Below are 10,077 nucleotides of genomic sequence, written 5' to 3' on the forward strand. Positions count from 1 at the left end.
TCTAAGGAAATTTAAGGGTGGGAAAATGATAAGAGAAGATTACATTAAGGAGAAGAAGCAATACAGAAAAGTCTGCGAAAGAAAGAAAGAACAGGAAAGGCAAATGTGGGAGGACCAGGTCAAAAACGCAAGAACAGAAGAGCAGATTTGGAAGATCGTAAACGAAGGGAGGAAGAAGAGAGACGGGATTAATAAAGATATAAAGATGGAAACATGGGATGTGCACTTCAAAGAGACCTTTGGGGGAGTAGAAGAGAGGAGAAGCTGGGAAGGGGTGATGGAGGAAGAAACGGAGGAGGAAGAAGAGCTAGGAGACATTGAACTAGAGGAAGTTAGAGAAGTGGTAAAAAAATTAAAAGATCACAAGGCAATGGGGGGAGATGGAATTCCAAACGAAGTCTGGAAATATGGAGGAGAAACGATTGAGGCTGAATTATGGAGTATATGCCAAAAGGTATGGAGGAGGGAGGGATGGCCGAAAGAGTGGAATGACGGAATAGTAGTTCCAATTAAGAAAAAGGGGTTGGGAAAGGAGGCAAGTGACTACAGAGGCATTACAATCACACAGACTGCCTACAAGGTGTATGTGGGTATTCTCGAGAAAAGGTTGAGAGAGGAGGTGGAAGGAAAAGGGAGGTTGCCGATATCACAGGCGGGATTCAGAAAGAAAAGAGGGACAATAGACAATATCTATGCCCTGAACTACTTGATCAACCGTGAAATACATAAGGAAAAAGGGAAATTGGTGGTTCTGTTTGTGGACTTCAAGGCTGCCTTTGACTCAGTGGACAGGACGGAATTGGTAGAAAGAATGAAAAAGAGAGGTGTAAATATAGGCTTAGTGAAGAGATGCGAGGAAGTTCTGAAGGAAACGAACGGCAGGGTGAGGGTGGGGAAAGATCTAGGGGAGAAGTTCTGGACAGTAAAGGGAGTCAGACAGGGATGCCCTCTGAGCCCGCTGCTGTTCATTCTTTTTCTAGCAGATCTAGATGAAGAATTAAAGAAAGGAAGATGGGGAGGTGTGGAACTTTCAGGGGGAGAAAAAATATATTCCTTAGCATATGCTGACGATATAGCTCTTCTAGCAAAAAATGAGGATGAGATGAAGGGGCTAATGAGAACTTTAGAAAGATACGTTGAAAGGAAAAAGCTGGAGGTTAACGTGGCAAAAACGAAAGTGATGAGGTGTAGAAAAGGAGGAGGCAGAAAAAGGAAAGTGTTCTGGAACTTGGGAGGGAAGGAGGTAGAAGAAGTTGATAGGTACACATATCTTGGATACGTGCTCAGAGCTAATGGTGAACAGGATTTACATATACGGGAGAGAGTAGCCAAGGGAGCAAGAATGTTAGGACAGGTATGGGGGCAGGGAAAAAGGAAGTTCGGAAAGGACTGGACAAAGAAAGTTTGGCTGTTTGACAAACTAGTATGGTCGGTTCTTTGCTACGGAGTAGAGATATGGGGGTGGAAAGCTAGAGAAGAGGTAGAAAAGCTTCACGACAGGTATCTGAGATGGGTGATGGGGGTCTCGAGGAGTGTAGCCGGGTATTTGGTCAGAGAGGAGCTTCAGAGAGATAGGCTGGAAGGAAAAGCAGGCATCAGGGCGTGGAGCTTCGAAAAAAGAGCTGTAGAGGGAGGAGGAGGGGAAATAGTAAGAAGATGCAGATTGGAAATGATAAAGAGAATCAAAGCGGGTAGAGGGCTTTGCGGATGGGAAGCGGAGAGAAAAGAGTACTTCGAGAATAGAGGATGGAGTCTAGACGAGGTGGAAAGAAGGTGGGAAGCGGGCACGATGAGAGGGGAAGAACTGGTGAACATAGAAAAAAGGAGGCAGGAAAGGGAGAGATGGGAAAAGATTCTGGTTTCGGAAAGCAATAGAGATTATAAATTTATTAAAGAAAAGGGTATACCGGGATATCTGAAGAAGGGTTGAAGTGAGGATAGATGGTGTAGAATGGCTAGATTTAGGCTCGGAGATTTCCTAAAAGGGGGGAGATACTGGGAGGAAAGAGGAAAAAGGTTATGTGAGGTATGTGGGAGGGAAGAGGAGACTTGGGAACATGTTTGGGAAGTGTGTTCAGGGATGGGGCTTGAAAAAGGCTGGCAGGAGATGAGAATGGAGGTTCTGGGAGGAGAAGGGGAAGGAGAGGAATGGATTAAAGGGATAGAAACGTTATGGGGTCGCTCAAGGATGGAGTAGGGTATTCAAACAAATTATTAGAGTAGTTAAAGGTAAAAGTAGAAGAATACAGCGGAAACGGAAGTCAAGAGGATGAGTGTGGATGGATGATGTATGAGAGAAATAGCGGTTTTTTCTTGGCCTCGGCCTTCTTTTTTTCCCGCTTCTGTTTTTTCTGTTTTTTCTTTTAGTTAAATAAGGTGATAGATGTATATATATTGATAGCGCTGATTTCTCGATCTCTGTAACTAGGTTAAGACTCGATGTATATAGAATATAAGATAGCTAAAATTAAGTATGTAATTTTTGTAAGCGGAACGGGGGTCCGCTATTGTACCCCTAATTTTGGGCAATAAATTCTATTATTATATTATAAGTATATCGAGTGGACTGCTTCTAGAAGAACTCTTCTCTTTTTTGTTCTTGGTCCCATGGTGTTGGTCATAATTCTTGCTAGGCTAGACACCGTCTTGCTGGCTTTCTGGCATGCATTATCGAGGTGTTCGCGAAAAGATAGTTTCTCGTCTATAGGGCTTCACACGAGAGTGAGATTTGTCTTGTCTCGTCTCGTTCTCGTCTCGGAAAAGCGAGACGAGACGTTTTTGAAAATATTATCATAAATATATATATAGATAATATATATATTATCATAAAATATTATTATACCGAGACCACATATAGCGCAACCCGAGAGTCTCGTTCTTAGTCTCGTAAAACTTTTTTTTTGAAGTTTTTATTAGAAAAATTAGAAAAGATCCACATAGAGAACAATAAATTTTACAAACTATAAAATCTGGAGACCATCTGTGAAAAAGTTTTTTGTAACTTTAAAAAAAAAAAATACTCAAAGTTGAAACTCTAATTTTTGAAGTATACGTATTAATATTTATGTTCTATATCGTAGTATGTCAATACAAAACATCATGGCATCCTTAGCCGAGTATGATTTTTTCATATTTTTACTTCAACAAGTATATTAACAAATATTTTTAACTATAATCAAATCCTTCTATCAGTGCATACAATAAACTTTTCTTATATATGACTTATCCTTTTTCAACAACTATATAAAACAATTAAATATAAAGAGTTTCTATTATAATCGCCAATGTGTTATGTCAATATAATATTTCAAAAGAATATCAATTATTATAGTTGTTACAAATTTGCGATAATTAACGTTATATTTCAAGAAAAAATAGAATTTACAAGTATAAAAACTAATCTCATTATTAAGGTAGTTGTAGCGTGATAGGCATTTCAACAGAAAATTATGAAATTTTTTTTATTGAAAGATAAATATATTAATAATTCACTACCAAAATTTCAGATCAATTGACCGCACCGTTTTTGAGTAATTAATTTTTGAAATTGCATCTTTTACACGTAGTGGTATAGAGAGATGATAAAGTTAGTATGAAATCTTTGGCCCACTCGAGTGAATTATTAATATATTTCTTTCAATAAAAAAAATTTCATAATTTTCTGTTGAAATGCCTATCACGCTACAACTACCTTAATTCAGTACTTAACGGACAACTTTTATTGCCACTAAATCTCGATGTTTTGAAAATTAAGTCTCTATTTGGACATCTGCAGATTCCATGGAGGAATTTTTTGTTTTTTCCTGTATTTTTTGTAGTAAATATATGAACAATTATTGTATACACCTGCGGGAGTATATATAATAGAATTGGTCGAACACTCAAGCATTTGGTAAGAAACTTAATAGAAAATTCTTAACATTTAGAACTAAGCGAGACGAGACGAGACGAGACAACTGGTAATGAGACGAGATCGAGACTCGAACGAGACTTAATTTTTTCGGAATTGACGAGACCGAGACGAGATTTTTGATACTCTCGCCTACTCTCGTCTCGTGTGAAGCCCTACTCGTCTATCATTACCCCCAGATAGCGCAGGGCCCTTGTTGACGTTAGTGTTGTTCCTCCCATGTCCACAGCGAATGGTTTTGGGAACCATTTTTGACGAGTCAGAACGACCATCTCGGTTTTGTGCTTGGCGAGTTTCAGGTGGTGTTTATCGAGCCATGTCTCGACGGCATCAATGCACGGAGAAAAAAATTTTGCTATAGGAACTCTATAGTAGTTAGTTAGTTGTAAAAAGTTCCAGTAGGTTAACGTATTCTTATAGTAACAATACCGTTTGGCTCCTGCAACTCTACATCGTTGAGCTCTGAGAGCTAAACGCTATTTACCTCTCACAACTCTACAGGATCGTTCTGAGACTATAACAAATTTTTGGAAGTCTGCTTAATAATTTTTTTTTACGATTTAGCATTGATAATTTAATAAATACATGCAGCAGAATGAATTTATATTGTCAACAATAATTGTATATGACAAATAAGAATAGTATTATAATAGAAAGAAAATAATAATAGAACTTATATTACAAATAAAAATTATTTGTAAAATAAACATATGGTCGTCACAAAATTATCTTATTTTCTTAATTATATCAATAAATATTGGACATAAAATCATTACCGTATATGCACGAGAAAAGATAAATAAACGAAAACAAATTTTATTTTGTGTTAAATTGGGTCTTTTGAATGTATTCCGATAACTTATCACTTATCACAATATATTCAACTAATAAATTAAATTAATAGTCACTGCAAATGAACCTTGAAAAACCATAAATACAAAACTGTTCTAACGAAATTCAATTTGACAAAAAAAAAACCTATTTCCTTAAATAAATAAATTGGGAACTTAATTGTCCTCATATATTTTTAATAATATAGATTAGTAACAAAATAATTATGTTTGGCATTTTAGAAGGTTATGAAATACGTCAGCGCACTCTACTACTGTGCAACGTAGAGCGCTCTCAACTATACCGTTTGGCTCTGAGAACAATCCCGTAGAGCTCTGAGAGCTCAACAACATTGAGTTATCAGAACTAAATAACATTTTGTTACTGTAACTCTACAACGAATAGTAAACTGTGTATAGTTGTGGTAACTCTACAGTTAGGTTACCAGAACGAAATTTTTTTTTCCGTGTGGTTTCCCGAACTAGTAGTTCGGCCTCCTCTACGCTAGTGTGTGTGTGTGTGTGAGTGAGTGTGTGAAAGTATGTGAACCGCTTATAACTTTTGAACGGCTCATCCGATTTTATAGCGGTTGGTGCCATTTGAAAGGGCATGGCTAAACTTAGATTTTGAGTATAATTTGGACCGATTCGGATCAGTAAATTTTGAGAAATCTTAAAAAAACTAAAAAGAAAAATTTTTTCAAATGTGGTTTTTTTTTGATAACTTTTAAACGGCTCCACTGATCGATTCCAAAAACTCATCAGCTGTAGACAATGAAAAACTACGTCGATCGCCACCAAGCTGGTCGAAATCGGTTAATTCGTTCGAGAGATATCGTGACCGAAAGAAAACCGAAAAAAGTGTTTTTTCAAAATTACTCCGAAATTTTTTGTTCGATTAATTAAAATTTCAAAATTCTTTATGAGGCTGATAAAACTGCGTCGAATGCTGCCAACCGCGTGAAAATCGGTTGATCCATTCAAAAGTTATTGCAGTTTGAAAATTCCAAAAGTAGTGTTCTATGAACTTTCTATCAGACTTTTGAGCTCGAAGAGCTCAAGTGCATAGAAATACTATCTCTTTGAGCTCAGCAAGCTAAAAATATCACATAAATTATATTTTGAGCTCAAAAATCTCAAAAACGTCATAAGTACAATTTTAAGCGCCCAGGTATAGAATTAGCGGGAAGTTGCAGGGATGGCCTTGTAACGGGGTGGTTAGCCCTGTCCAATTGGTCACCCCTTTCCTCGTTGAAAAGGGCGCCACTGGGATTTTATACTCGGTGTCCCAGAAACCGGGGAGCATGAGAAGGAAAGATCGGGTCGTGAGAAGTTGAGAAAGGCTGTAAAAGTAATGCTGAGAAACAATTATTAACAATTAACAATTCAATTATTTATTTAATATAAACAATTTAACTCTAACAAAATTTCTTAAAATATTGCCCTTAAAATTAACCTATCAATCACTAAATTTGAGAACCTCTCACCTACGCAGGCACTTGCCAAAACTTACAACTAAATATCATTAAATTCTTTTAAACATAGATCATTACGCATCTATCTTCTTAATTTCTTAACTCAACATAGACCATTACGCATCTATCTTCAATTTCTTAACTCAACATAGACCATTACGCATCTATCTTTAATTTCCTAATTCAATCATAGACCATTACGCATCTAGATTCTTAATTTCTTAATTTAATCATAGACCATTACGCATCTAGATTCTTAATTTCTTAATTTAATCATAGACCATTACGCATCTAGATTATTAATTTCTTAAACCCTCGTCCAACTGACGGAATAACAAACAACATATTTTACCCAATAAAACTTCTCAATACTTCGTATTTTCCAAAATTCCAAAATTACGCCTAACAATTACTTAACAGAAAATTCGGACCTTCGATTTTAATTCATTAAATTCATTAATACATCTTCTTAACTAAATTTAATTTATCATAGCCAACAGGCCTATAATAAATTACTTATAAATTCTTTACCAATAAATTAACAACTTATCCATTAAATATAAAAGTCCAGCGACAAAACTAACTACTTGACCTTGACGATAGAAACTAAAGTACGAATTTGCTAATACAAAGATGACCGCTCAAGAAATTAAATTTAATTATTTTGGCCTCTTAATTAAATTATTAATTAATTTGGCCTAAAATAACTCAGAATACCTGACAACTGAAACCGGTACTCCAGCGATGAAATCTTTTCCCAGTAGAAAGAAAATGACGGGATCAGCTCCACTGTGCCTGCTGACTTCCAAAGCTCCAGAAACTCGTGTCACCAAATTACACCCAGCTCCCAATCTTATCCTCGATCAATTTATCCTAGAAATTCCAGTAAATAAATATTTCGAATAAGACGAAGATCGTCAGCCAAATGGCCTAACGACAAGTAATTTTTAACAAAATACCAGACAATAAAATTTAATCGCTTCGTTCCATTCGTGAAGCCTTAAGAAATCAACTACTTACTTGTCTCAGAAAAATATCCCACGCTGGAATACAGTTACCCAACGTACTCGCAAAATTTTACCGGAAGAAAGAGAGTCTTGACACAACACCCGGCGTTTTTATAACCTCTCCTCGTGCTCTCCAACTTTCCTATCTTCGCTCCCGCGCTTCATTTTCCGGGGACTGTAGTAGGGACTTTCGATTAGCACGCCCGGTGACAAGTCGAAACTACTTGTCAAAAATCGAAAGGTAAGGGAAAGCCCTGACCTACCATGCGTTAATTAAGTGGTCGATAATGACCCCGGGAAGTTCGATTTTCCCTGTTACAGCCTTTAGGGTAAACCGTTTTACTAATTTTTTATTGATAAATTTAACCCAAAAAATAATTTTTTTGGAACACATACATTACAATAGGCTACATTTTCTTCGAATACTTACTTCAACATATTTAATTTTACATTGAAGATAGTAGGATTTTTTTTTGGCTTCATAAATAAAAGAAAGTTTAACGAAAGTAAAATTTCCATAGACTTCTTTTCATACCTAAGTACCAAAATATTACAATGACATTAAAGGTGTATTATTATATTCTTTAAGGTATTAAATTCAAAGAGCCATTATTTATTTCTTGGATTTGAGTAAATATCTGTACTTAAGATCTCATTAAGAGTGTATACAAACTAATTGTAAATTTTAAAGAAATATCAATTAGCCTTAATAACTTTAATAACTTGGTAAATTTTGCTAATTTTTACCTGGCTAAGGTTCGCTCAAATTATAAACTCCCCACTCCCTTTCCCTCTGACCATCCAACAGTAGAAGAATCAATGACAAACGTTTATTACCGGAGGAAGGAGTAAGACCCTAATGAATTTTTGAAAGAAGGGAGCCTCAAGAGTTTACCTTCTGAATCGCTTCAAGAACTCAAATCATTCTTACGACAAAGTTCGAAGTGCAACAATCTGCAAATTCAAACCAAATTTTTCTAAGCCTTACATATACTTGTGTATTATTCAATTACTCAAACAGAAAAATGGCAGTGAACAGTTGTGATTTGAAAATGATTGAGAAGTTAGTGAAATCCGGAGATTTGAATATCAACTCGGTACTTCCTTGTGATCAGTACCGAGAAATAAGTGTGCTCCAGTTCGCTATCATGAACTCGGGCGAGGAACTCATCGACTTTCTACTGAACAAAAACGTAGAGCTGAATATTAGCACTGTCTTCTTGGGAACGGCACTCCACGTGGCCATCAAGGAGAAGAACCTTGAAGTAGTGAAGAAGTTAGTTTTTTCTGGAGCTGACGTCAACGTAAGACCAAGTCATTACGAGAGGTTGCCGCCACTTCACCGTGCCATTCAATGTGGTGATTACGAGATCACCAAGTTCCTGGTGATGTCAGGAGCAAACGTAAGCGTCTCGGCCTACAAAGAGGCGTCAATAACGGGTTGCTATCACTGGTCTCCTTTGAATATAGCAATTTCGAAGAAGGACATTCGTGTGATTCAATTGTTGTTAAAGAACAACGCCACCATCGATCAAGGATCATACGGGGTGAAATCTTCCCTTCACTTGGCTGCAAGTACCAGCAGCATTGAGATTCTCCAAATCCTGGAGAACTTTGGAGCGAAGTTCAACATCATCAAGGATGGGGAATACACGGAGGAGTTTGAAGAAGCCATGCGTCAGGACAACATCGACATTTTTAAGCTTTTTGTTAAAAAATGCCCTAATTTTTTGGAAATTTCCGATTTGTGTGGTGAAACTGTGGCTCGCCAGGCTATTATATTAGGCAGTAAAAATATTTTAAATTATTTACTGGACTGCGGGGTAGACATTAATGTGGTCAACAACGACGACTCAAGTTTGCTTGACATTGCCATGGAAATGAGTATCCACCTGGCTGACCTGACCTTCAATCAAGAGCGGCAGGATCCATCTTCGGCAATGATCAAGACAATTCAAGATCACATTATTAAATTATCTGCAGCCGGTGAATTTGTCACTGAAAAATATTTAAAAGCTGTGGATGGCGAGCATTTTCAATCATTTCGTGACAAGTGCGAGAAGGAAATCGGTGAAATGAAAATCCAAAAAATAAGAAACTCGAATTTAAGTTATTTTAGTGTATTTAAAAAAAATGTACATAGGTTAGCTGTAGGTTTAACAAATTTAGACTGCATAAATAAGGACGAAATATTAGCCGAATTTCCAGTGTATGGTGGTTATATATTTGAAAAATTAAGAAGAGCATTTGACAGAAAAGAGCTGCTGAAAAATGCTGAAGTCTTGTATGATATTTTTTACATGGATTTACCTTCCTTAGTTGTAAGAGATATTTTCAATTATTTGAGTGATTTTGATTTAAGATTTTTCTCTGAATCATTGTATAAAGTGTATAAATAATATTGTAAATATATAAATATATTCTAGATTAAGTGTTTTTAATTTGTTTAATGTAAATAATAAAAATTAACTATTTAATCATAACTATTGTAATTTTTTTATCCTTACAACTGCTTGTTACTGTGCTTGGGGAGCCAATATCAGTTGAGCACTACTGTTGAGTTCCCTCTCTACCATCAGTCCGGGTAGCGAACGCGCTCGCTTTATCGAAAATCCGCTCGCGTTCAACTTGCTATTATTTGACCCCAATCAAAAATTAATTTTTTTCAAAATAGCCAAGTTTTTCGCAATTAAATTCTAGATTTTTTAGAGTAGGTTGGAGTGCTGTAGTAAATTTAGTTTCGGAGATATTGGCTTCCAAACAGAAAGCGGTTTTTTGATTTTTAAAAATCAAATTTTTGAGATAAAAATTTTGAAAAGTATTAAAAATGTTTCTTTTATTACCAGAAATATGTG

The 10,077-nt window shown here is 36.2% G+C and overlaps 1 protein-coding gene across 2 annotated transcripts in view; it reads left to right on the forward strand.

The window, feature by feature from the left end:
- The window catches only part of LOC123272114, a 33,273-nt gene that overhangs the window by 15,775 nt on the left and 7,421 nt on the right, over nt 1-10,077 (forward strand). The window lies entirely within an intron of this gene.

Source organism: Cotesia glomerata, linkage group LG9, assembly GCF_020080835.1.
Source record: "Cotesia glomerata isolate CgM1 linkage group LG9, MPM_Cglom_v2.3, whole genome shotgun sequence".
NCBI classification, from domain to species: domain Eukaryota; kingdom Metazoa; phylum Arthropoda; class Insecta; order Hymenoptera; family Braconidae; genus Cotesia; species Cotesia glomerata.